We start from the raw sequence: 24,834 nt of genomic DNA, 5'->3' as shown, positions 1-24,834 counted from the left end.
CACTGCCACAGAGCACCCCTGGGCTGGCAAGACCTAGTGACTCCGAAATAAACCCGCTTCCTAGTTCCTCCTCACACTCGTTCTTCATAGCAGTCTTTCCCCATTCAGTCAGCTACTATAGACCTAGGTTAAGCTGGCCTCGATGACTGGAGAGGAAACATGGACTTTGGCATCTGGCTATTTTCGTTCTGATCAGTACATTGGGGCTAGCTGCCAGGTCAGCAGTTTGAAACCAGCAGCCACTCCAAAGGGGTAAAAATAAGGCTTTCTCTTAAGGTAAAGAGTTACACGCCTTGCTTCTTTCAAAACTCTTATTACAATATGCAGTTATAAATGGATTCACCCCTTTCAATTGCCCCCCACATCCCCTCAGTACAATGTCAACTCCATGACGTTAAGGACAGTGTCTTCCTTTCCCTGCTCTGCTGCCCCAAATAGCTAACAGACTGCTTGCCCTACAGCCGGTGTACAAACTACTTATTTTACAAATGAACAGATTCAGGGTCAACGGGGCTAATTTGTTTGTAGAAGACATACGTTTGAAGGCAGGAACTAAAAAGGGCTACTTTTAAGAAATTCTGGGAGAATTGTTGAGTTGGAAATCTTGAAGAGCAGAACTGCTTCTGGAATTTTCTGTCCAGCCCTGTCTTGCCTCAGAGCAGTTTGTTGTCAACTGGTACCATTACTCCCCCTGTCCTTTCACCTGGTAGTTGTTTAAGGAGTAGTGGAGCCACTGATAATTTCAAAATTATAGAGATATGAGAACCTTTGTCCCAGAGCAAGCAAATTCTCCTGGACCAGCAGTAGCATGCCTAGCTATTGCTTATGCTGACCTTCTCATCTCAGGGGCTTGGGCATGGCACCAGAACCAGTTGGGTGGCAAAATAAACTGCCACCAGATGGCAGCAAAGGGTTGTTTCCCTCTTGCAATGATAGCATTTAACTTTGCACCCAATGGCCTGTTTTAAAGCAGAATCAACTCAACAGCAATTACCATCAAGAACAACAGGATGATTTTGACTCCTTGTGACAACAAAAAGAAGGAGGTATGGGGGCAGGGAGGGGGGCATACTCTGAAATAGTATGGTACAAAGCTATTATAATATCCTTAAAAGCCTAGGCCAGAATTCCCAACAGGCCCAGTAGACCCACTCACTTTGCTTGCTGGGTACCCCCTGGTCAAGGAGTGTACATTTTGAAGGAGCCTCTGATTCCTTGTGAAGATGCCAGGCGCAGATAGAGCCTCTGATTCCTTGTGAAGATGCCAGGCGCAGATACCAGCCATACTTAGAAGAAGTAGGTTTAATGTGACAAAATGTAAAGTTGTTCACAGCAGATTCATAAGCATGCACAAGAAAGCCCACGTTTCCCTTGCTTGCATGCGCTCGAGCAGGACGAAGATTGCAGGTTGGACCGCTAACCCAGAGTCAACTATTCAAAATCGCCAGCCACGCTGAAGGATGCAGATAAAGAGAGGAAAGGTTTACCATCCAGAGGGCCCTACTCTGTCCTAGCTCTGTCACAAGGAGGGAGAACTCAATGGCAGTGAATTTTACCTTGGCATAAGGAGTTAGAGCCTTGGAAGTGAACAGAGGCAGTTCTACCCCTGTCCTACAGGATCGCTGTCAGTTGGCATTAACTCAACGGCAATGAGGTTTGGGGCCAGTGTCAGCCAATACTGCCTGAAGCCTACTTGGCTTTACCACAGGTCGTGTGTGCCATTAAGCGGATTCCAACCAGGCGACTGCCTGGGACAACATGTAACCTCCCCACATGCTTGCCTAGGCCATAATCTTTTGGTGAGCAGATCCCCAGGCTGCGTCTCCAGGGCAGCCCTGGTGGGTTTGAAGAGCCAACCTTTTGATTAGCAGCCTAGGGCTTTTTTTTTTTTTCCTTTTTTTTTTTTTTTCCTTTTTGAAGCAGAGACCTGGCTAAACAGCTTAGGAACAAGCACCCGTGTACAGTAACACCAGGACCAGGCATCACACAGGCCGGGCGCCCCATTTGTCAGCCAGTCCCTGCTTAGAAACCCCATTGCTCTGAGGTGCAATCCACAGGATTCTAATGACAGACAGCATGGATTCAAAAAACACCATCAACACCCTGTACCACCCTCACCAGGAGCAACCATAGAAACATCCTGCTACTTCCTATTTCCACTAAATCTTAAAAAGTGACTAACAGGCATCCTGGGGCCTGCCACGGGCTGCCAGTGGTTCAAACTTGCCCCTCACTCCGTGGGGCAGAGGGAAGGCTGCCTGCTCCTGGAGAGATGCGGGCTCAGAAACCCCAATGGCATAGATCTGAAGACAGTGGGTATGGTTCCCTGTGTACCGAGCACATAGCAATGTCTCGAGCATTCAGTTTACTTAGAACTCCACTTCCTGAGGAGTGTGTAAGCTAACTTTCCTGTTATTGTAGCTGGGCATATTTTTTCAAAACCGTAGCCTTCAAATCAACATTAGTTTTTAAAAGTTGCCGGATCTGATCAGAAATCAGCACCCTTTGAACTGGTGCTGTTTATTTTAAAAGAAAAAAAAAGAGCAAAACCACAGTGTAACACTAAGAACCACAGTTTAATGAAATGTGACAGGGTGGATTAAGTTTTTTACATGATTGATTTTGAACCTATTTAACTTCTGCTGGATAGGGTTCTTTGTGCAGTCCGCCTCAGTGCCGGAAGCCCACGGGCTAGGAGGCAAGGCAATGGTTGGGGGCTCCTGTTTACTCTGGCATGGGACACTATGAGAGGTCCACGGGCAGGGCCTGCCATAAATCCAAACCCATGCGTGAGCAGCCTAGGGCTTAATGATTCCACCACCAGGGCTCCTTTTCCAACGGTAGCTACCAGCATTTTCCCTCCTCGCCTTCTCTCCTAGGCACATAAACTCTCCATTCCACAAACAGCTCGCTCACTTCAGTGTTTTGTCTCTCTCGAGGCCCAGTGATGAGAATACTCCATCACTTCTATCTGGTAAGCCCTTCTTTCGGTTCAAAGACCCAGCACAAATGTAACTTCTTCTTGAATGAAAACACCCTCCCTTTTATTCCATCTCTCTTAAAGCGTACAGAAGCAGATTTCCTTGCTTGGCAGACTATAGTTAATGAACAATTATTTACTGGATTGAATGAAGTGCTACAAATATCAAGTGTCATGGGAACTTTAAACATGATCCCAGCATCATGCGTCGTACCAGGAGCCCTCGGCACTGTAGGTTAGGTTCGGGGCCGCTGACACAATACCAGTGGTTCAAACCTACCAACCCAGGCAGGAGAGAGATGAGGTGACCTGCTCCCTTAAAGATTTATTTTCAGATGCCTTCTATAAATGTGCAGTATAGATCTACTATCAGTCAGAATCAACTCCATGGCTGTGAGTTGGTTTGAGTGAGATGAAATCAAATCAATGACAGTGGGTTTGGGTACAAGGAAATAAAGCAATCATGCCTCTACTCTCAGAAATTCTCGCAAAGTAGAAAGACATTAAATTTGTCATAATTAATATGATTAATGCTATGAAGACATATAAGATATCAAAGAAGTGTGTCTTTTACATGTATGTGAGAATGTAAGTGGCTGTGCGCATAATCCCAGAGTCTGGAAGGCAGATTCTAGTGGGAGAAGTCTCTCAGGGTTATGAGATAAAATGACACAATACACATTCTTATGACTGAAAATAGTCCCTACTAGAGCCCTCCAGAAGCAGCCATCATAAAAGATGCACCTGGCTGTTCACTGTGCGCCGGAGGTTATCTGGAGTTAAGAGCAAGCAGAGTCTATTGCCTGTCCCCCCCTAAAGAGTAGCTAACCCCCTTCTTACTTCTCCTTCTGACACTGATCCTAGAATGTTCCGCAAGGGCCCAAGGACATACGAGGTCAGGCTGTTTGGCTCATTCTATTACCCAATTATTCTATTATCCCTTCCCTCTATTATATGTTCACTCTATTACACGTATGCCTGTTGAAAGATTTGTGAGCCCCATGATGATACACACCCATTGAAAAACACATCCACTCTCTTGATCCAGACAATGGGAGCAGTGCCTGCCCTCGCTTTCTATCTTGTTTTCCATGATAGAAAGACTCTCCTAAGGACCCAGTGGGTTTGTGGGCTGGGACCCACACGTGTAAGCCATCCTGGGGAATGAAGCAAATATCAGATTTAATATTCAGTAGACAAGGAAAGAGAAGGGAGACAAGCACTTGAGGTGATGGGAACAGCATGGGAAAATCCATGTCATTAGAAGATGGCATAGTTCAGTTCAAGGAATCACAAGAATTATACTGTGACTGAAGCAGATTAGAGGGGAAATTACTTTCAAATGAGGCTAGAGAGTTTGGCAGGGCCTGGTTTCTTCAGGGTCTTTAAAGGCTCCTGTGTATATTGGAGCTTACCTGACAGTGATGAGAAATCACCAGAACTTTCTGAAAAGAGAAATAAAATAATCAGATATTGTGTTTTGAGTATATTACTCTGATAGCAAACTGGAGAATGGATCGAGAACATAAGTAGATTTGAGATAAAGTACAGGGAGGTTTTAATAATTATCTAGGCAAGAGGATTTGGTAGATTGGTCAATGTTTGGGGGAAGAAAAATGGAGTAATTAGAGCATTATTTAAAAAGACAAATTAGCAGGATTCCATGATTGTTTAGTGAGGAGTGAAGGGCCGGAAGGAGATAGGAACGCTCTAAGATGTCTAGGTACACTAGTGGCATGGATAGTTGTGCTATTTCCTAAGGGGCTTAGAGTTGAGAAGTTATGTATGTACCTGTACATCCTGTCATCAATGGTACAATTAACCTGTACCATCAAGTTAATTGCAACTTGCAGTGACCCTGTAAGACAGACTACAACAGTCTGATAGGGTTTCCAAAGCTGGAACCTTTACAGAAGCAGGGTGCCACAACCCCTCTTGTGCAGCCTCTAAAGAGTTTCAGCCACTGGCCTTTTGGTTAGTAGCCTCGTACTTAACCACTACACCCGAGGGCTCATGATTTGTATATTACTAATTTGCAAATAGAATTACATTAGTCCTCCACTGTTAGTAATTCAGTGCTACCCAACCAAACAAAACAGCAACAAAAAAATCCTCACTGCCATTGAGTCCAAGCTGACTCATAGCTACCCCCTATGAATTCCTGAGCATGTAACTCTTCTTGGGAGTAGAAATCCCGGTCTTTCTCCCAGGGAGCCGCTGGAGGTTTGGGACTTTCTGGATTACAGTCCAACAGGTCACCACTGTATCACTGGGGCTCCACAGTACACCACCAGGCCACCTCGAATAGTATATAATAAGAGCAAATGTAGTGGGAGATCCAATCTAGAACCAAACCCAAACTAAAATGACTACCACTGAGTTACTTTCAACTCATGGTAACACTATAGAACAGTAGACCTGCCTCTGGGTTTCTGAGGTTATAAATCTTTACAGGAGATTCCTATTTCTCCCAAAGAATGTACCATCGACTGTCAAAAGAACAAATCAATCTGTCTTGGAACAAGTATGGCCAGAATGCTCCTTGAAACCAAGTCGTGGTGAGACTTTATCTCACATGCTTTGGACATGTCATCAGGAGAAACCAGTCCCTGGAGGAGGTAAAGTAGAAGGACAGCAAAAAAGAGGAAGATCTTTGTCAAGATGGATTGACACAAGGGCTACAACAACGGGCTCAGACATAAAAACAGTTGTGTTGATGGTGCAGGACTGGGCAGGGTCTCATTCTCCTGTACATAGGGTCACTGCGCTCCTGGTACCGTCATGTGTTCGTCTGGGTACATTAGAGAAACAAATCCACAGAATCTTTCATATGCATAAGAGAAAAAATGTTATGAAGGGCAAGTGCACATCAAGAAAACATCGCAAACCAATGCTTCCCAAGACTACAAATCCAACATTAGCCCATATGTCTGACACCAATCCACAAAGTCCTCCTCCATCTCACAAAACACACACTATGATGCCGACTGCAGGAGGAAAGTCAAGTCAGAGAATGTGTAAGCATCTCATCTCTGGCAGGGGTCTCCACACGGCTGCTCCAGCACCCAGGGCTGTATCGGGGTAGATCCATGTAGCTTCTCCTTGGGGATGTCTTGCAGTAAGTCAGTCTTGCCAGCTTAAGCAGAGAACTGGCTAAGGCAGCTGCACCCTGATCCGACCATCAGAAAGGAAGTGACCAGAGAACTTGAAAGGCGAGGCTCACTGATCATTTATCTCACTGATCATTTATCTCTCTGTCCTTCAATTTACCCCACAGGTGTTTATTGGCCAGGTTGGCACAATAAACTTTAACTATCTCAGTCACTGTGTGTGTGGGGGGGGGGGGGGCGTCACATGCTTACAGACATTCTCCCTGAAGACAATCAGTCACCAGAGTCAGTCACCAGGGAGTAGGCCCTGCTTCCTGCTGTTAAGGACAATGAAGGGGGCCTGCAGTCATTGATTTGGTTCCTGTAGGTGGAGTTCACACCCTACTGATAATGGTTCCTATGGAGATCCAGAGAATGATCAAACCTGGCTGGGTGATACCCAAAGTAAAGCTGTCATCCTAAATCTAGGACCAGCTCATCTTGTCACATGTATACCCCCAACCCCTCCTCTTCCTAATGCCTGTATGTCACTAGACCACCCCCTCTCACTGCTGTATAACCTATTGTGCAACCCCTTCCTTTGCTGTATGTCTTTACCTGTAATTAGTGGGCTTGCATGTCCCCCCCCAACCACCTCCCCCACCCCACCCCCATCCCCCACCCCCCCACCCCCGCAAAGGTATATAGGCCTGGGTTAGCAATAGAGAGCTTTCTCTCACTCACTATCTTGGCTCCTCCCTTGACCTCTCCTTGGCTGGCTCCCTCTCCTCCCCTGTTTCCCTTTTCCCTTGCCCTCCTTCCCTTCCACCTCTCTCCATGTGAACCACCAAGCAGGGCTGAGGTGAGCATGCTACCATGAAATGTGTCTGACTCCTTTATTGCAATATCTCTCTTGTCTCTCGTGCTCTCAATGACTTTAATATAATATTTATATGTCTCAACCGTACAATTGTGCTTACTGAACCCGTGATTAGTGGTGGAGGGCTGATCTAACCCAACTCATACCACAAGTCACTATGAATGGGAACGGACTCAATGGTACCCAAGAACAATGTCTTTCTTCCAAGGGGTGGTTGGTGGCTTTGAACAGCTGTCCTTTCAATAAGCACTCCAATAGGTAGCCTACCATACTACCAGGATACCTACATCTAGAACATCAACTTTGAACATTCATCAATCCAAAAACCCTGGGACTCCAGGAATGCTTGGGTTGTAAACATTTGTGTTGTGCTAACGAGGGGACACATTGGCCTGGGACACGCCCACGAACAATAATTGCTGCTGATCTCGAACCCCTCCTGTGGCCGCTTCCCAAAGGACACGTTGCATTTTCACCTCTCTATTTCCCTGTTCCTAGAGCACACTCTGGTGTTTTGCACGCGAAGGCTTTAAAGCTTAAAAATAGTCTCCAAACTGCCAAGATTCTAACTGAACATTTTTTATAAGATCTTTTCTTTGTGGTAATCAGCTTTTTTTAGTGTGAGCTATTTTTAGCACCATTACATTTGTACCTTTGAACCCAATTCTAATTCTCTGCACACGGCAGATGATCCCTCCGAGCGCTCGCGGTGACATCAATCAGTGCTTTCAGGAAAGAGGGCTGTGCGGAGGGGTGGGAAGTGGGTCAGGGCGAGCGTTCTCTGAACACAAAGGCACAGTCTTCTCCTTCCAGGTGCAGGGGCAGGGTGAGCCGAGCACCCTTTGGATAGCACAAAGAGCACCATTGCAGGAGGCCAAGAACCAAGTGCACCTCGGGTTATTTCAAACATTGTTGCTTCCTTCCTGAATTTCAACTTCACCTAGAAACAAGGACAGAGTACATTTACGGGTAAAAAAAAAAAGTTCTTAGTCTAAAAAAAGAAAGAAAAGCAGTTTTTAATGTTGCCTCTTTACACATACACATACCACGCAGTTATCTGAGCAGATTAAGAAATGACCAGGGTGTAATCTATTTTATACTTAGTTTAAGACAGGTTTGTTTGTTCTTTTGCCAGTCCAGGTTACTAGCAATCCTGTTCACTGGTGCTGTAATTCAAGAGCATTGATTCCTCTTTGGTCTTGTTTATTCAAAGGCCTATTTTACCTGCACACGAGGCGATGGACAACACCATGGCATAGGGCAGGTGACTCAGTCTTCAAAGCAACAGCCGATGTTCCCCAACACTTACAGGAGGTCCTGTGCATCCGACTGAGCCAACTCGATCCATCGTTTCATCTCCTGATGGCTGCTTCCATGAGTATAGGTTGTGTGCCCACGCAAGATGAAATCCTGACAACTGTGTACCCATGCAAGATGAAATCCTGACAACTTCAATCTCTTCTCGGTTATTGGTCTAGTTGTGAAGAGGTTGGTTTTCTTTACATTGAGTTGGAATCCATCAAGGCTGAAATCCTTGAACTTCATCAGCAAACGCTTCAATATTTCTCAGTTTCGGTAAGCAGCATTGCATTGTTTGCATCCTTCAAGTTGTCAACGAGCTTTTCTCAAATCCTGATGCCACATTCTTCTTCGTATAACCAGCTTCTCTGAATTATCTGCTCAGCCTATGGCTTGAATCAGTATGATCAAAGGATACCACCTGTCACACACCTTTCATGATTTAAACCATGCAATAGTCCCTTGTTCTGTTCATTCATCAGCCTCTTGACGCATGCAGAAAAAGTTCCAAGTGAGCACAATGAAGAATTCTGGCATTCCCCTTCTTCTCGGGCTATCTATAACATGGTAGGATCCACACAGTCAGATGATTTTGTATAGTCAATAAAATATGCAAGTAAATATCTTTCTGGTAGTCTGTGCTTTCAGCCAAGATTCATCAGACCTCAGCAATGATATCCCTTATTCCACGTCTGCTGCTGACTCCGCCTACATCTCTGACATTGATCGTCTCTTCCCAGAGATGTAGTCATTTGATTTTTGTGTACTCCATCTGGAAAAGTTCATGTGTATGATCACCGTTTGTGTTTTAGTAAAGTATGTGCTATAAACACGTCATTGGTCTTTCAAATTTCTATCATGAGATTTTCAGCATCATTTCTATCACCAAGACCATATTTCCTAACTATTATTCCTTCCTCTTTGTTTCCAAATGTTACGTTCCAGTTACCAATAATGATCAATATATCTTGATTATATGTTTGATCAATTTCTGATAATGAAGTTGACAGAATTCTTCAAATTCTTCACCGCTAGCATTCATGGTTGGTGCATAAATTTGAATAATGGTTGTGTTGATTGGATTACCTGGAATTCAGATAGATATAATCTTATCACAGACGGCATTGTTCTTCAAGCTAGATCCAGAATAGTCCTTTCTGAGATAACTGCAACCAGTGTCCCGTTGATTGTGTCGCTGCCAGCATAAGACGCCATTTAATTTTCTGATCCAGAATGACCAGTTCCAGTCCTGTTCAGCTCACTAGAATATCCATCTTTAAGTGTTCTTTTTCATTTTGACCACTTCCAATTTTTCTAGGCTCATATTTTGTACATTCCAACTATAGTAAAATTTTCTGCTGCTGCTTCTCGTTTGTAGCTGTGCCTCATCAGCAAATAAAGGCCCCCAAGGCTTTGCTCCCACAGACTTACCTCCCTTTGTGCAGCTGGAATCCTTTCATATTTGGAGGGCTCATCTGAGGGTCGCTTGTGGTACTATCTCTGACCATGCTCTGCTTCAATTTAGGACGTATTCAGTATCTGACAATGGCTCCATGGTGCCCATCTGGTTTTCGGCAGCTAATTTTCTCAGAATTTGACAGCCTATTTCTTCTTCACAGTCTTTTCTTAGTCAGGAAACTCTGATGAAATCTGTTCACTTTGGGAGACCCTGCTGATAATTGAAATGCCAGTGACATTGCTTCTAGCATCACTGTATCACACAAGCCACCACAGTATGACAAAATGACAGACAAATGATGATCGAGGCCAATGCAGAGCGTACATCTTGTGGAAGCCAACGAGGGCAGAAAATGGTCATAGACAGCTGTGACCGTTCCCTTGGAACCTCACTCATATGGAAGCTCTTCCTTTTTCAGAGAAAAGAAAAAGTGAACAGGAAGCAGAGATGCTTAAACTACTATTCCTTTGTGAAATTCGGTAGATATAGATATTAATATGAACTACCAAGATGAACATTTCTATCAGGAAAATCAAATGGAGACATTTGGCTAAGTTTACTTCATTTAATGGGAAACCTAAGGAAAGTTCAATTTCTGCATATCTGAATTGTGAGGTGAGAAGCCCCCAAGGTACAGTAAGCACATGGGCAGAACGTATCATTAAGCACTCCAGTGGATGGTGACCCAGCCAAAGGTGGCCCACAAATTGTTTCCCAGCACCTAGTGGGTCTCTATAGCTTTAGCTTCATTTATTGACATCTTGATGACTGTGTAATTGAAAACCCAATTTCAATTCATAGCAACTCTATATGATGGATCAGAACTGTTCCCTAGTTTATGAGAGATTATCAATCTGATTGAGGTAGATAGGGCCAACTCTCTCCTAAGAGTACCTAGTGGGTTTAAATGAATGCCTTTTCAGTTAGTAAACTATCTCAAGGCAATGGGTTCAAAGAATCCTTCAGTCTTAAATATTCCAATAATCGTGTGTTCTTTTGTTTATTTAGGAAGTTGAAGTTCTGTTCCACACGTTTCTTCCATTCTAACAGTGCCACACTTTTGTGCCTAAATTCTTCTGATCTCAGGATAGGTGAGTCTGTGGTTGACGTGGCAATCTGCCAAGTATATTTGTTTCTTTTGAGTATTTGACTGCCTTCTTTCTCCTTTGGTGTCAACAAGCATAAAACAACAGTTGTATCTTAAATGGCCATTTTTAGCCTTTTAAGAGTCTAGATATGGCTCACCAAACTAAGTGATATGACATAATTTTATTAATATACATTATACCAATTGACTGAGATGTTCACGAGAACATCTATTGTCCTAGAACTATTGAACTCTTGTCGTAATTGTTCAGTCAGGAAAACAATGACAGGTTTTTTTGTTTTTTGTTTTTAATTATGTGTAAGAACAAAGGCTATTCTTGAGGAATATATCAAAATAACTTGTATTAGAAATGATCATTAAAGCAAATATAAACTCCCGTTTGCCATTTGGCTCTGGGCTCTGCAACGTGACTGTGTTGACTAATGGAACAGAGAACATCTAGTGCAATTGGAGGCTTGAAAGGGCTTCCACGTGTTTCTCACTGCAACTAGAACAAGTCAAACCAGACTTCTGGCACATAAGAGATCACATGGAGCAGACTCACATGAGGATAACTCAGGGTTTCTCCCCTGTCCAGTGCTCAGAAAACTCTCGTACTTTCCACGGTCATAAAGCCAGTTAACTGCAGCTGAGCCAAACCCAGATTTGTGGAATCAGTAACAAATGAACAGATTGCTCAGCCAAAAGAAAAAGCGAGCAAGCAAGAGAGAGAGAGAGAGAGAGAGAGAGAGAGAGAGAGAGAGAGAGAGAGAGAGAGAATGAGAATTATAATGTGTATTGTTTTAAAGGGGGGTGTGTGTGGAGTAGATTTGTAAACAGTCGCTGTGAGCCCTACTGACTTTTTGAGTTCCTGCTTCTCTCTAAATGCAGAAGGAATGGTGTTTAAAACTGCTACTTTCACTCTTACTTTCTGTAGCTAAAGCCCGATGGACACTTTGTACAGCATAAGAAGTAATTGTAATCAATCCCCTCTCATAAATGAAAATCTGGAATGTGTAATCTGATCTAGTTTGGGTTAAGGGTGATAAGATATTAGTTATTACTGGAAACATGACACTGTCGATGCATGGCATGTAGTGCAATACAATGACATGACATGTAGTGGACCAGTGGTTTCTGAAGTCATCCCTTCTAGTCATCTGGAATTAAGCATCTTATGAAGGCAAAGCTTTGAGTGATAAAGTGACTACTGCAATAGACCTCAAAGGTAGAAATGGAGAAATTCTGTGGCGTAAAGTGGCTATTTACTATTTTACTGGTGAATTTAAATTTCTCAAAATGTAAGGAGGTAGTGAATTGTTGGCTCAGGGCATGATCAGAAAATTTGACAAATTAAATTATTTCCATTAAAAAAAGAAAACAACTATATTTTCTTAACTAAAATGCAGAGACTCTCTGATTTCATGAGATTCTGGATTACAACCCAATTTGAGTTTATACATCAATGGGTCACTTACATGAAGTTTCTAAAAGTGAAATAGATGGGAAATTTTGATGGATACATATGTTGACTGGTAATTAGAGATCTGACTTCTGGTGTCATAACATAAGATAATAACCATTCACCCAGCTCCCCAATAGATATTAGTTTTGAAATACAAAACATCTGAATGAATGGGAGATGATATATTTTGAGTAGTATTTCTGAAATACCAATAGATGCAAATAAATCTTCCTTCTATATTTCCTTCTGTGAATCTGTAGACATTTACCAGTTTATATGGGATTAGAGAAAATTATTTACTCAGGATTTAGAAACTATTAGAAACTGAGATCTCAAGGGGTTGGAGCACCATTTTGATCAACTATCTAGAATGAGGTCTAAGGATAGGTAGAGAGATAAAGTGTTGAGACAGTTGAGAAATGCTTGTATTTCTCTTGTGGTTACTTACTGAGTCCCTCATTGTGGAGCATGAGAGTGTGGCCAAATCATCACATAGACTAGTCTCTAGGGTAGCTTTGTACTTAGAACCAAATGAAAGACCCTAGTTTTCCCCTTCTCATTGACCTTGAGGACTTTTGCAAGCAGAAAGTAATAACTCACACATAATATGATATTTAGAATAAACATTTTACTAGAGGGGCTCATTCATCAGTATATTTAGATTAGCAAGAGAAAACAACAATGAACTTGAAGATATATCAATTAGAATGAACCACTTTTAGGAACATAAAGAAACCAAGAATCAAAAAAATTATAGGGAGAACCTCAGAGTGCTGTGGGGCATCCTTCAGTATATCAACATACACGGAAAGGAGTACAACCAAGATAAAGGAAATATAGAACAGAGAAAGAACAAACTAAATATGTGAAGAAATAGTGGCCCCAAATTTCCAAAATGTGATGAAAAACATACCTAGGAAGTTTAATGAACTTCGTATAGAATAACCAAAGGCATTCCCATGCACACACACCACAACCAAGCTGCTGAAAGAGGAAGACACAGACAAAATCTTGAACACAGAAGAGCAAACTGACTCCTCACATACAAAGGAACATCTTAAGATTGATAGCTGGTTTCTTAATCAAAATTCTGGGGATCATAAGTTATTGACATGACATTGAAAGAGCTGAAAGAAAAGAGGCTACCAACCAAGAATGCTATATACAGCAAAACTAGTGTCCTGACTGACTGTTGAAATGGCATGTGACCGTCTCCACCAACATCCACAAAGGGGAGGAAGAGAAGCGCCATAGCATCAGCCCCAAAGCTAATCCCCATGAGGTATAAAGAGATCGGACATCATTTGCATGCCATTTTTGCAGTTGGTGCCAGGAATAGGATTCATTGCACTAAATCCAGACATGTGGAAGTATGGAACTTTATAAGGGAAAGCAGGAAGAACATGGGAAATAAAGCTTTTGACTCTTAGATGGTTACGTTGGCTGTTAAATGTAGTGGTTGAAAGGATCCTAGGTGGTGGCATGTTGCAGTCAAGGAGAGGAAGCTATACTAGAGTGACTTGAGAAAACATTTAAAACAAGATGACCAATGGTCAGAGTAGCTAAATGGTGAGTACTGTGATTACTCACCTTCAGTATACACTTGATATGCTAACAAGGGGATTAGGATGTTCTGGGGGGGGGGGAGAATATAGGCTTTGGTTCCTATGCAATACCTTGTGTAGAGTATTGAGTCCAAGCTGAAAATCTGCACCTCACCTAGAACTTTTGGAATCAAGAAATTCACATTTTAAAAGATATGTAGACCCACTGAGAAATGCTGAAGGAAAAGGATATTTGCATTTGAAAGAAAGTCCTGCAGGAAAAAAATATATAGAAGATACTTTCTGGCTTTTTGAATTTCAAAAAAGTAGGTGCATCAAGGCAGGAAAAGTCCCTGTTCGTTTGATAAAAGAAACAATTCCTTCCAGGACTGAAAGTTCAAATGAGCCAGTGACTAGACAGCTTGCAATGCTCCCTGGTGACTACTGTGTCCAGTCAATGAGTGGAAGTAGGGGAAATGCATCAATGAAGAAATCTAATCAGTGTGGACGTGTTCCATAGTTCTAGTTCACAATGGCTCCAGATGGAAGAGAAGAGTAAGAATTTCTGGGTGGTGTGAAGTACAGGTGCTGTGCAGACTCTTGAGTCTATAGGCCATGGACTAGCCCATGGTGAATACAGGTGGGTGTGAGAGAGGGGGACTGGCTGATCTAGAGTGGAGGGAAATGTGTGGACTCTCAAGTCGAAAGCTGGTTTCCATTTGACATAGTTTGAATGGCTACGGATGAGCTGGCTACGGATGAGCTGGCTACGGATGAGCTGGCCAGAAAAAGATGTTTGACACCATGAATTCCCGTAAATTATTGCAATGCGATGGTTTTCTCTGGATTGGACAGATGCTCACAGTTCCCAATGGAACAGAAGATTGTTCTAAGCGAGGAACATGCTGGTCTCCTTGGAGTACTGGTTTGATGGTGTTGTTGTTGTTAGATTCTAATGAGTCAGTTGCACATGGTACAGATGTGACGTACAACAGAACAAAACATTGCTTGGTCATGTGTCATCCTCACAATTGTTACGTTTGAGCCTATTGTTGCAGCCACTGTGTCAATCCATCTCATTGAGGATTTTTCACTGCCCTTCTGGGTTACCAAACCTCCGTCTTTTTCATTGCCCTTCTGGGTTACCAAACACGATATCCTTTTCCCAGAGCTAGTCTCTCCTAACGATATGTCCAAAGTATGTGAGAAAAACTATCACCATCTTCGATTCTGATCTTTTAGGCCGTACTTCATTCCAGACTGATTTGTTTGTTTGTCTAGCAGTCTATAACCAAATAAAGTCACGGCCGTGGAGATGACACTGAATCATGGCGACCCTACAGAACAGGGTAGAATGGCTGACTTTGCAGGCCATAGGAAAATTCAAATTAAGTTTATGAAACCCTAACATGGGGATTAGTCAGTTTTGCCTTCTTGCTAGTTTTTTTAAAATCATTTTATTGGGGGCTCATACAACTCATCACAATCCATACATACATCAATTGTGTAAAGCACATTTGTACCTTCCTTGCCCTCAAGGTTTAAACTGAGCCATTCCAGAAGCAGGAAGGAGGAATATCATTAGCATCTAGAAAAAAGGGCCAGAAATAGAGTAAGTCCTGTGGACCCTGAAATATCTTCACTGAACCTCCTTAATCCAGAGGACAAGGAGCTCTGAGACCAAAGAGATAGCAGAGGAACAGCTGAGAAACAGCAAGGCAGCTGAAGAGCAGAACCAAGGGCAGGAGACAGATCCATCAGTTTCCTGGTCTTCAGAGCAAGGAAGTACTAAGGCTGATGTTACTGGAGTCTCTTCTCTGCCCTACGATTAAAGGTACAGGAGATCAGGTACTGCCATCTGGTTAGCAGAAGCAAAGATAAAAACAGAGACAGTCCATTGTTCTGAAACCTGCTTTATGAGAATTGCTAAAGGGAATCCTGTAGGCTGAAAAAGGATATTATTAGATAGTAACTCAGGTATTAGATATCCACCTGAATAAACAAAAGGACACAGTTAATGTAACTAAATAGGCAAAATAGCAGAAAGTCTATATTTTTATTGATAGTCCTTTTTAAAAAAAATCACTGTATTAGGACAACTCCTATCACAATCTATACATACATCAATTGTGTAAAGCACATTTGCACATTTGTTGCCCTCATCATTCTCAAAACATTTTCGCTCCACCCAAGACCCTGGCATCAGGTCCTCATTTTTCCCCTCCCTTCCCACTCCCCCCTCCCTCATGAACCCTTGATAATTTATAAATTATTATTTTGTCATATCTTGCTCTGTCCTATATCTCCCGTCACCCACTTTTCTGTTGTCTGTCCCCCAGGGAAGAGGTCACATGTAGGTTCTTGAAATCGGTTCCCCCTTTCCAACCCACCCTCCCTCTACTCTCCCAGTATCGTCACTCAGACCACTGGTCCTGACGGGATCATCCGCCCTGGATTCCCTGTGTTTCCAGTTCCCATCTGTACCAGTGTACATCCTCTGGTCTAATCAGACTTGTAAGGTAGGATTCGGATCATGACAGTGGGGTGGGGCTGGGGGACATTTAGGAACTAGAGGAAAGTTGTATTTTTCATCTATGCTACATCACACCCTGACTGTTTCCTCTTCTCCCCAAGACTCTTCTGTAAGGGGATGTCCAGTGGTCTACAAATGGGCTTTGCATCTCCACTTCCCCGCTCATTCACTATGGTGATGATGATGCCTGATACCTGATCCCTTGACACCTTGTGATTGCACAGGTTGGTGTGCTTCTTCCATGTGGGCTTTGTTGCTTCTGAGCTAGATGGCCGCTTGTTTACCTTCAGGCCTTTAGCCTTTAAGCCCACAGATGCTGTATCTTTCATAGCTGGGCACCATCAGCTTTCTTCGCCACATTTACTTATGCACCCATTTGTCTTTAGCAGTTGTGTTGGGAAGGTGAGCATCATAGAGTGCCAATTTAATAAAAGAAAGTATTCTTGCATTGAGGAAATACTTGAGTGGAGGCCCAATGTCCTTCCCCTACCTTAATACTAAACATAAATAAATGCACATACATCTATTTCCCCATCCTCATGTATAAGTATATTTGCATATGTACATGTCTTTATCTAGACCTCTGTAAATGCCCTTTGCCTCCCAGCTCTTTCCTCTATTTCCTTTGACTTCCCTCCTGTCCCACTATCATGGTCAGTCCCCACCAGGGTTTCAGCCATTCCTCTTAGTTACATTACCCTTGATCATGTCCAACCAGACCTCCCACACCCTCCTCACCACCGATTTGGATCGCTTTTTGTTCCCTTGTCCCTGGGTTTATTAACACCACTACCTTTCCCCCCCACCGCTCCCTCTCCCATGTCCCCGTGGAACTATCGGTCCTGTTGTTTTCTCCTCCAATTGTTCATCCAGCCTATCTTATTTAGACAGACCTGCGGAGATAATAACATGCACAAAAACAAGACAGAGCACAACCAAGCAACAATATACAACAAACTGATTTAAAACACAATTGTATAAAGAAATGATTATAAAACTAGGTGACTAGGTTAATAATATATAAAGGTGTAATTCATGTATTGGGAAAAATGAGAGGAGAAGTATAGTTCTTTGGAAGGAAAGTCTGAGGTACTATTGAAATTAAACTGGAATTAATTCATTTAATGATCAAAATGTTATGACTTCAGGAAGACAATGTGAAATATATGTACCTACAAAAATTGAAAGAAAAATAACCTGACAGAATTTAATGAAGAAATATATGATTCAATAATAATTGGAGAAATCAATATCCCACTTAAATATGTTTATAAAGATTATGTTGAAATCAATAAGACCTGAAGATTGTTTCAAACCAAAAAGACATGGACAGTAGTGAGTATTGTCAAGGATGTGGAGAAATGGTAACTCTCATGTATGGTTGATGGGATTATAAAACAGTGCAGCAATTTTGGAAATCGTTTGGCAATTTGTCAAAATGTTAAACTTATAATTTCTATAGAGCTTAGATTTTAGTGGTTTCTCTAGGGGAAGGAGCATTTGTTGAAGATATATACATCCTCTTGATCAATGATGACCTGGAAAAGACAATCTATTGATGGCAATATGTAATAAAAAACAGCAAAAAGTAACAGGAGATGTACAATAAAGCCAAAATAAAAAATTGAAACTGCTAGTTACTTAACTATTTCACTATTAGGTTCTGATAGAATAAAGGAACTAGTATTTTGCTCCCAATGGATTAAAATTAAGTTTTACTAAATCAGAGTAAGATAAAGATGAATAATATTGTAATAATTGTTATCTGGGTACATACAGATAGCAGTTCACACTATAATCAAACTATGTTTTGTATCAAAATTTTCAGATTCATTTATAAACACAATTCAGAAATAGAGCCTAGTAGTCATAACTCCCTGACCTATTTTGTAACTTGCCAAGAAAAAAAAATTGTTTTCAAAAAGGCATGTGGTGTGTGGTTAGTATTAGATGTGTTTGCCTTAAAGTAGTGTGTTGGAATTTTTTAAGTAAATTGTGCTGTAAAGTGTTTTATTTCAGAGCAATACTGAGGCTGAAAAGTACACGTGTTTGGTAATCAAAAATGAAAAGACTAACGCTTTGGTTCCCAGGATAATAAGATCTCCATTATTATACTGAAATCTGTGGAGTCTCTTGAGGCAATAAGGAGTCCACTTTATGTTTATTAGCAACAAATGAGATGTGGGGGGTTGGGGGAGAGATTCTTTTCCCATTTTATTTGCCTGTTTTAAGTGTCCTAGAAACAAATTCTTCTTGGTCTCCATGGCTGCAATGGAAGCACTATCTCAGGAATTTAACATTTTCTTTTCATTTCAAACCATGCTCCGTTAAACACATCAATTAAATACAGATTGATGAATTGCTGTTATAATAATTGTGACATCTATAATGTTTTTTAGAGCAACTAAATTCACAAAATCACAAATGTGAAAACTTAAAGGAATCCCATGAAAAGAATTATGATGGCCAGTCCTGTGTCCACAGACAGCTCAGGACTTGGACAAAGGGCTCAGAGACAAAAGGGCCATGGTGGCGAGGGTGGCATTTTTATATCCACGTCCTCTTACCAAGGCTATCTAGCCTGATGGTACTGCCCGACTTGCCAAAACAGAGACTGTTCTTGTCTAGAATACGCCAGCATACCCAAGAGAGAAGTCAACCTTAGGGGTAGATTGACTCCTTTGAACTTCATGTTCCTTTGTCCTCACTGGAACAGACATTTATTCTAGATGTAAAGTTGCCTTTTGCTCCAGGAGTTCTGGTGTAACAGTGGTTTACTTGTTGGGCTGCTAACCATGAGGTCAGCAGTTTGAATCTACCAGTGGGTCTATGGGAGAAAAAAGAGAGTGTTTGGTGCCGTAAAGTTGTACAGCGTCAGGAACTCTGTGGAGCATTCTACTCTGTCCTGTAGTGTCACTGTGACTTAGATTTGACTCAACAGTAGAAGTTGTCTCTGCTAGCAACAATACCCATGAACTTAAAGAGTGCCCCATTCACCATTTCAGAATTGTAGCCAACATTTTCTAGGAAAAGAAGTGGGGCAGCACAATGAAGCTCGATGAGTTCTCAGGTGGAATTAGCCGTGTGGCCCCCAAACAGCTGGCCCTACAGAGGGCTGGAACATGCAGAAGACTTTGTTATGTCACCATCTGAAGGGTAGCAGTTTATGAGGTTAGGAAGCTATTTTGGACTATGCATTGCATGAGCCAACCTGCGACTCGGACCCGAGGTCATCCAATATAAGTTGTACCTAACTGTAAAATGCAAGCATGACCATTTTATGTACCATTAGGAAAAAAGAAAAGCAATTGTATCAAATTACCTATGATTTCAGTCATTGTACAAAGCAGGCTAATTTCAGAGATGTAAAATCTAGAAACAAAAAAAGAAAAAGTAGAGAGGGCTTCAAATGCAAACAATACTGTAAATGATGCATTTCCCCCCTTAAGGCTATAATACTATAAAAAAAATCAAAGACACAAGTAGGAAAGAAAATGTTGCTTTAATCTTCGGTACCAATAATACCTTCACAAAAAACTCTGCCATTTGGTACTTCCAGAAATATGAGTTTTTAAAAACTTAAATGTATTTTGACAACTTAAATAGGAATACTAATGTGTTAGGATGACTGAAGAAGCTAATCCAGTGACACTCGTGTATGTGCGATGAAGAACTTTACATCAAAAAGTAATGATATATCAAGAAAACATCCCAGCCCAGCCAACTCAAGTCCCTACATCCTTCTTCAGAGTCACACAGCGACATGCACTGATGAAGAAAGCAGGAAGATTACAGGCAAGTACGCACAAAGTCGTGTGAATCTGAGGGCGGTGGAAACATGACAGAGGTCCAACAGCTCTCAGGGTGGCCAGCAAGCAGGAAGGTTAAGTCAGAGATGGCGGGGGGGGGGTGTTCCCACCTTATGAGAAGGTCATGCACACTAGGAAGTACCATCAGGCTGGGACCTGATTGTTAGGTTGAATACTACCCCTACACTTTTTGTTTTCAATCATTTTATTGGGGGCTTGTACAACCCTTATCACAATCCATCCATCCATCCATCAAGCCCTTCTGTACATTGTGGTCATCATCATTTTCAAAACATTTTTTTTCTACTTGAGCCCTTGGTATCAGCTTCTCCTTTTTTCCCCTCCCTCCCCCACTCTCCCTCCCTTATGAACCCTTGATTATTCATAAATTATCATTATTTGTTCATGGCTTACACTGACCAATGTTTTCCTTCACCTACTTTTCTGTTGTCTGTCCTCCTCGTTTTAGTCGGCTACCATATGTTTCCCTGGATTTGGTCTGGCCCCTGCAATACTACCTGGACCTTACCCCAGGGATATAAGTATACAGTAGCTTTTTAACTATGTCACTTTTGCATTTTTATGCTAACCTCAGTGGACTCGTGTTGTACTTATCTTTTTGAGCTTGGCTTACTTCGCTTAGCATAATTTCCTCTAGTTCTTCCCATGCAACAATGTGCTTCATACGTTCATCACTGCTTTTAAGGGATAGTAGTCAATTGTATATATTTATCATGTTTTTTAATCCATTTATCTGTTGATGGAAATTTGCGTTATTTCCAATTCATTGCAATTGTGAACTGTGCCACAATGAACATTGGAGTACAGATGTCTGGCCATGGTTTGTTTTTGTCTTTTCTGGGTATATGCCTGTAGAGGGATTGCTGGATAATATGGTAGCTAGATTTCCATCTGTTTTAGATATTACCAAATTGATTTCCATAGTGGCTGTATATACCTATAGGTCCAGCAGCAGTGGACTAAAGTTCCTATCTTGCCACAGCCCCTCCCACACTTGTTACTTTCTGATTTTTTGAATTGGGCTATCATTGAAAAAGTTAAGTGGTATCTCATCATTGTTTAAATTTGCATTTCTCTTATGGATGATGATCGGGAACATTTTCTCATATGTTTATTGGCCATTTGGATTTCTGCCCTTGTGAAACTTCTGTTTGGGTCCTTTGCCCACCTCCTCAGTGGGCAATTAGTTTTTTTTTCTTTTTGGAAGCTAGCAGAGTACTGTAGATTTTAGTAATAAGGCCTTTGTCTGATGTGTCATTGCTAAAGATGTTTTCTGAGTCTGTGGGCTTTATTACTCTCTTGGTGAATTCTTTCAATGTACACAGGTGTTTTATCTTCAGTATATGTCACTTGTCAATTTGTGAGTCATCTGTGTTTGTGTACTTCCCTATTTCTGATAGCCTATGTATTCCCTGCGCCAAAGTTCTCAGGTTTGTCCCAATTGATGGCTCTAATAGGCTGGGGTTTTACCTCAAGGTCTGTGATCCACCTTGAGTTTATTCTTGTGTACAGAGTGAGGTAAAGATCTTGCTTCATTTTCCTGCAAGTAGAAATCCATTTTTTCCAGCACCACTTGTTGAAAAGGGCATCCTCTTCCCACTTGATATTTTTGGGGCCCTAATCAAGGATTAGTTGTCTATGTGCTAATTATTTTATTTATGGGTTTTCAGTTCTTTTCCATTGGTCTGAGTATCTCTCATGCCAAAACCATGTGGTTTTGACCACTGTGGTTATATAATATATTCTAAAGTCAGGTAAAGCAAGCCCTCTCACTCTGTCCTTTCTGAGGAGTTCTCTGCTAATTCTGGGCTTATTCCCTCTCCATATGAAGTTGGTAATCAGTTTTTCCAATTCTTTGTAGACAGATTGGTATAGCACAGTGGTTCTCAAACTTGCTAATTCCGTGACCCTTTAATACTGTTCTTCATATTGTGGTGACCCCCAACCACAAAATTATTTTCATTGCTACTTCACAACTGTAATTTTGCTACTGTTATGAATCAGGCAACCCCTGTGAAAGGGTTGTTCAACCCCAAAAGGGGTCGCAACCCACAGGTTGAGAACCACTGAGATAGCATTAAATTTACTAACACTGGGCAAAACTGACATCTTTACAATATCAAGTCTTCCAATCCATGAGCAAGAGATATTCTTCCATTTGTTGAAGTCACTCTTGGTTTCTTATAATAGGTTTTCTACAGTTTTCCTCATACAAATCTTTTGGTTTTTTAGTCATGTATATCCCTAGATATTTCCATTTTGTGTTTTGCTCTTATGAAGGATACCACCTTTTTGATCCCCTCTTCTGTGGTCTTGTATGATGTGTCTAGTGGTCTGATACACTTTTGTTTGTTGATCTTGTACACAGCCACTCTGCCATATTCCTCTATTGCTTCCAATACTACCCTTGTGGAGCTTTTGGGATTTTCCAAATATAAAATCATATCATCTGAGGATAAGGATAGTTTCACCTCTTCCTTCCCCAGGTAAATATCTTTGATGTCTTTTCTTTGCCTTTTGCTGTTAGCTAGGACCTCCAGTATGATGTTAAGTAAAAGTGGAGACAAGGGGCATCCTTTTCTGATCCCATTTTTCAGTGGGATTGTTTTTGTCTTTTTTTCCGTTGACTACCACGTTGGCTGTTGGTTTTTCATATATAGCTTGTATTATATTGGGGGATTTTTCTTCCATTCCTATTTTCTTGAATGTCTGAAACAGGAATGGGTGTTAGATGTTGTCGAATGCTTTTTCCTCATGTATCGATATTATCATGTGGTTCTTATAATTTTTCATATCAATGTGGTGAATAATACTAATGGTCTTTTGTATGTTGAACCATCCCTACATCCCTGGTAGGAATCACAGTTGGTCATGGTGAATTATTTGTTTTATATGCTCTTTTATGGTGTTGGCTGGTATTTTGTTAAGGATTTTTGCATCATTGTTCATTGGAGATATTGGTCTGCAGTTCTCAATTCTTATGGGATCCTTGCCCGGTTTGGGTATCAGAGTTATACTAGCTTCATAGAAAGAGTTTGGGATCTTGCCATCTTTTTCTATGTTCTCAAAGAGTTTGTGTAGGATTGATGTCAATTCTTCCCTGAATGCTTGGTAGAATTCTCCTATGAAGCCTTCTGGTCTGGGGGAATTTTTTTGTTGGCAATCCCTTAATAACCATGTCTATTTATTCTATTGCTATGGGACGGTTGATATTCTTGAAGTCCATCTGGGATAGTCTAGGGAGGAATTGATTGTTTTTCCAAGTATTTGTCCATGTGTTCCAAGTTGTTGAATTAATTGGAGTACAAGCCTTCATAGCACTGTGTATTAACTTCATTAGGGTCCATTGTAATGTCCCCTGTTTCATCCCTCATCCTTGCTATTGAATTTTTTTCCTTTCTTTCTTTGGTTATGTTTGCCAGAATCTGTCAATTCTGTTAATCCTTTCAAAGAACCAACTTTTAGCTGCATTAATTTTTTTTCTATAGTTTTCTTCTTTTCCCTCTCAGGAATCTCAGCCCTGATTTTTATTTCTTTTCTCTTGCTACTAGTAGGATTGTCCTGTTGACTCTGCTCTAATTTCTGTAAATTTTGTGTCAGGATATCAATCATAAGTCTCTGATCCTTTTTCATGTGTGCCTGTATTGCTATCAAATTTCCTCTTATAACTACCTTTGCTGTGTTCCAAAGGTTTTTGTATGTCTTATTCTCATTCTCATTGGTTTCTAGAAACTTCCTGATTTCATCTCTGATCTGGGTCTTTACAGACTCCCTTTGTAATAGGAAGTTATTCATCCTCCAGCTGTTTGCCCTTGGTCTCTTAATCATCATTTTGCTGATTTCCAGTCTTATTGGCATAGTGGTCAGAAAGAGAAGCCTGTATGATCTCTATGTGCTCAAATTTACACAGATTCAACTTGTGTCCCTACATGTGGTCTATCTTGGAGTATGTGCCATGTAAGCTTGCAAATAATGTCATTTTTTTGCATTTGGGTGAAGAGTTCTGCAAAAGTCTATCAGGTCAAGTCCTCTAATAGTAATGTTTAGATCTATAGCCTCCTTGTTAAGCTTCTTTCCCTGTGATCTCTTTCTCAGAGAGTGGTATATTAAAGTCACCTACTAGAATTGTTGAGCCTGTAATTTCTTGTTTCCATCTTTTGGAGAGCTTGATTGACAAATTCCGTGGGTGTCTTGTTGGGCACACATATATTTATTATGCTCACTGGTTCTTGGCTACTATTCTGTTGAGCATTGCATAGTGCAAATTCTTATTTCTTGTTATGGCTTGCATCTTGAGATCAATTTTGTCTGAGAATAGGATTACAGCATCTGGTTTTTTGAATTGCAATTTGGTTGGTACATTTTTCTTCAGGCTTTGATTCTCAGTCTATTTGTGTTTGTAATCTGGAGATGTGTCTCCTGTAGGCAGCAGAATGACAGGTTGAATTTTCTAAGCCAGTCTGCTAGCCGCCGCCTGAGTTCAGTACATTGATATTCAGGGTTATTATATCCATCTGTGTACTCTGCGATGTGTTGTGTGTTTTCCTACCTCCCTTTCTTATCAGTATGTTGTGCATGTGTGTGTATTTGTGTGTGCATGTGTGTGTTTCATTCTGACTTCTTTTCACCCTTAAGCCATTGCTATCTTTGGGGCTGTTTTATCTTTCT

At 41.3% G+C, this 24,834-nt stretch overlaps 1 non-coding gene across 1 annotated transcript; it reads right to left on the bottom strand.

The window, feature by feature from the left end:
- Window positions 1-2,654: 2,654 nt before the first annotated feature.
- Window positions 2,655-2,789, bottom strand: LOC142452182 (small nucleolar RNA SNORA42/SNORA80 family). The gene has a single exon (XR_012785214.1). It is a non-coding gene; the product is annotated as a small nucleolar RNA SNORA42/SNORA80 family (small nucleolar RNA).
- Window positions 2,790-24,834: the final 22,045 nt, after the last annotated feature.

The sequence above is a fragment of the Tenrec ecaudatus genome, chromosome 6, assembly GCF_050624435.1.
Source record: "Tenrec ecaudatus isolate mTenEca1 chromosome 6, mTenEca1.hap1, whole genome shotgun sequence".
NCBI lineage: Eukaryota > Metazoa > Chordata > Mammalia > Afrosoricida > Tenrecidae > Tenrec > Tenrec ecaudatus.
This window is presented reverse-complemented; position numbering and strand designations above follow the sequence as displayed.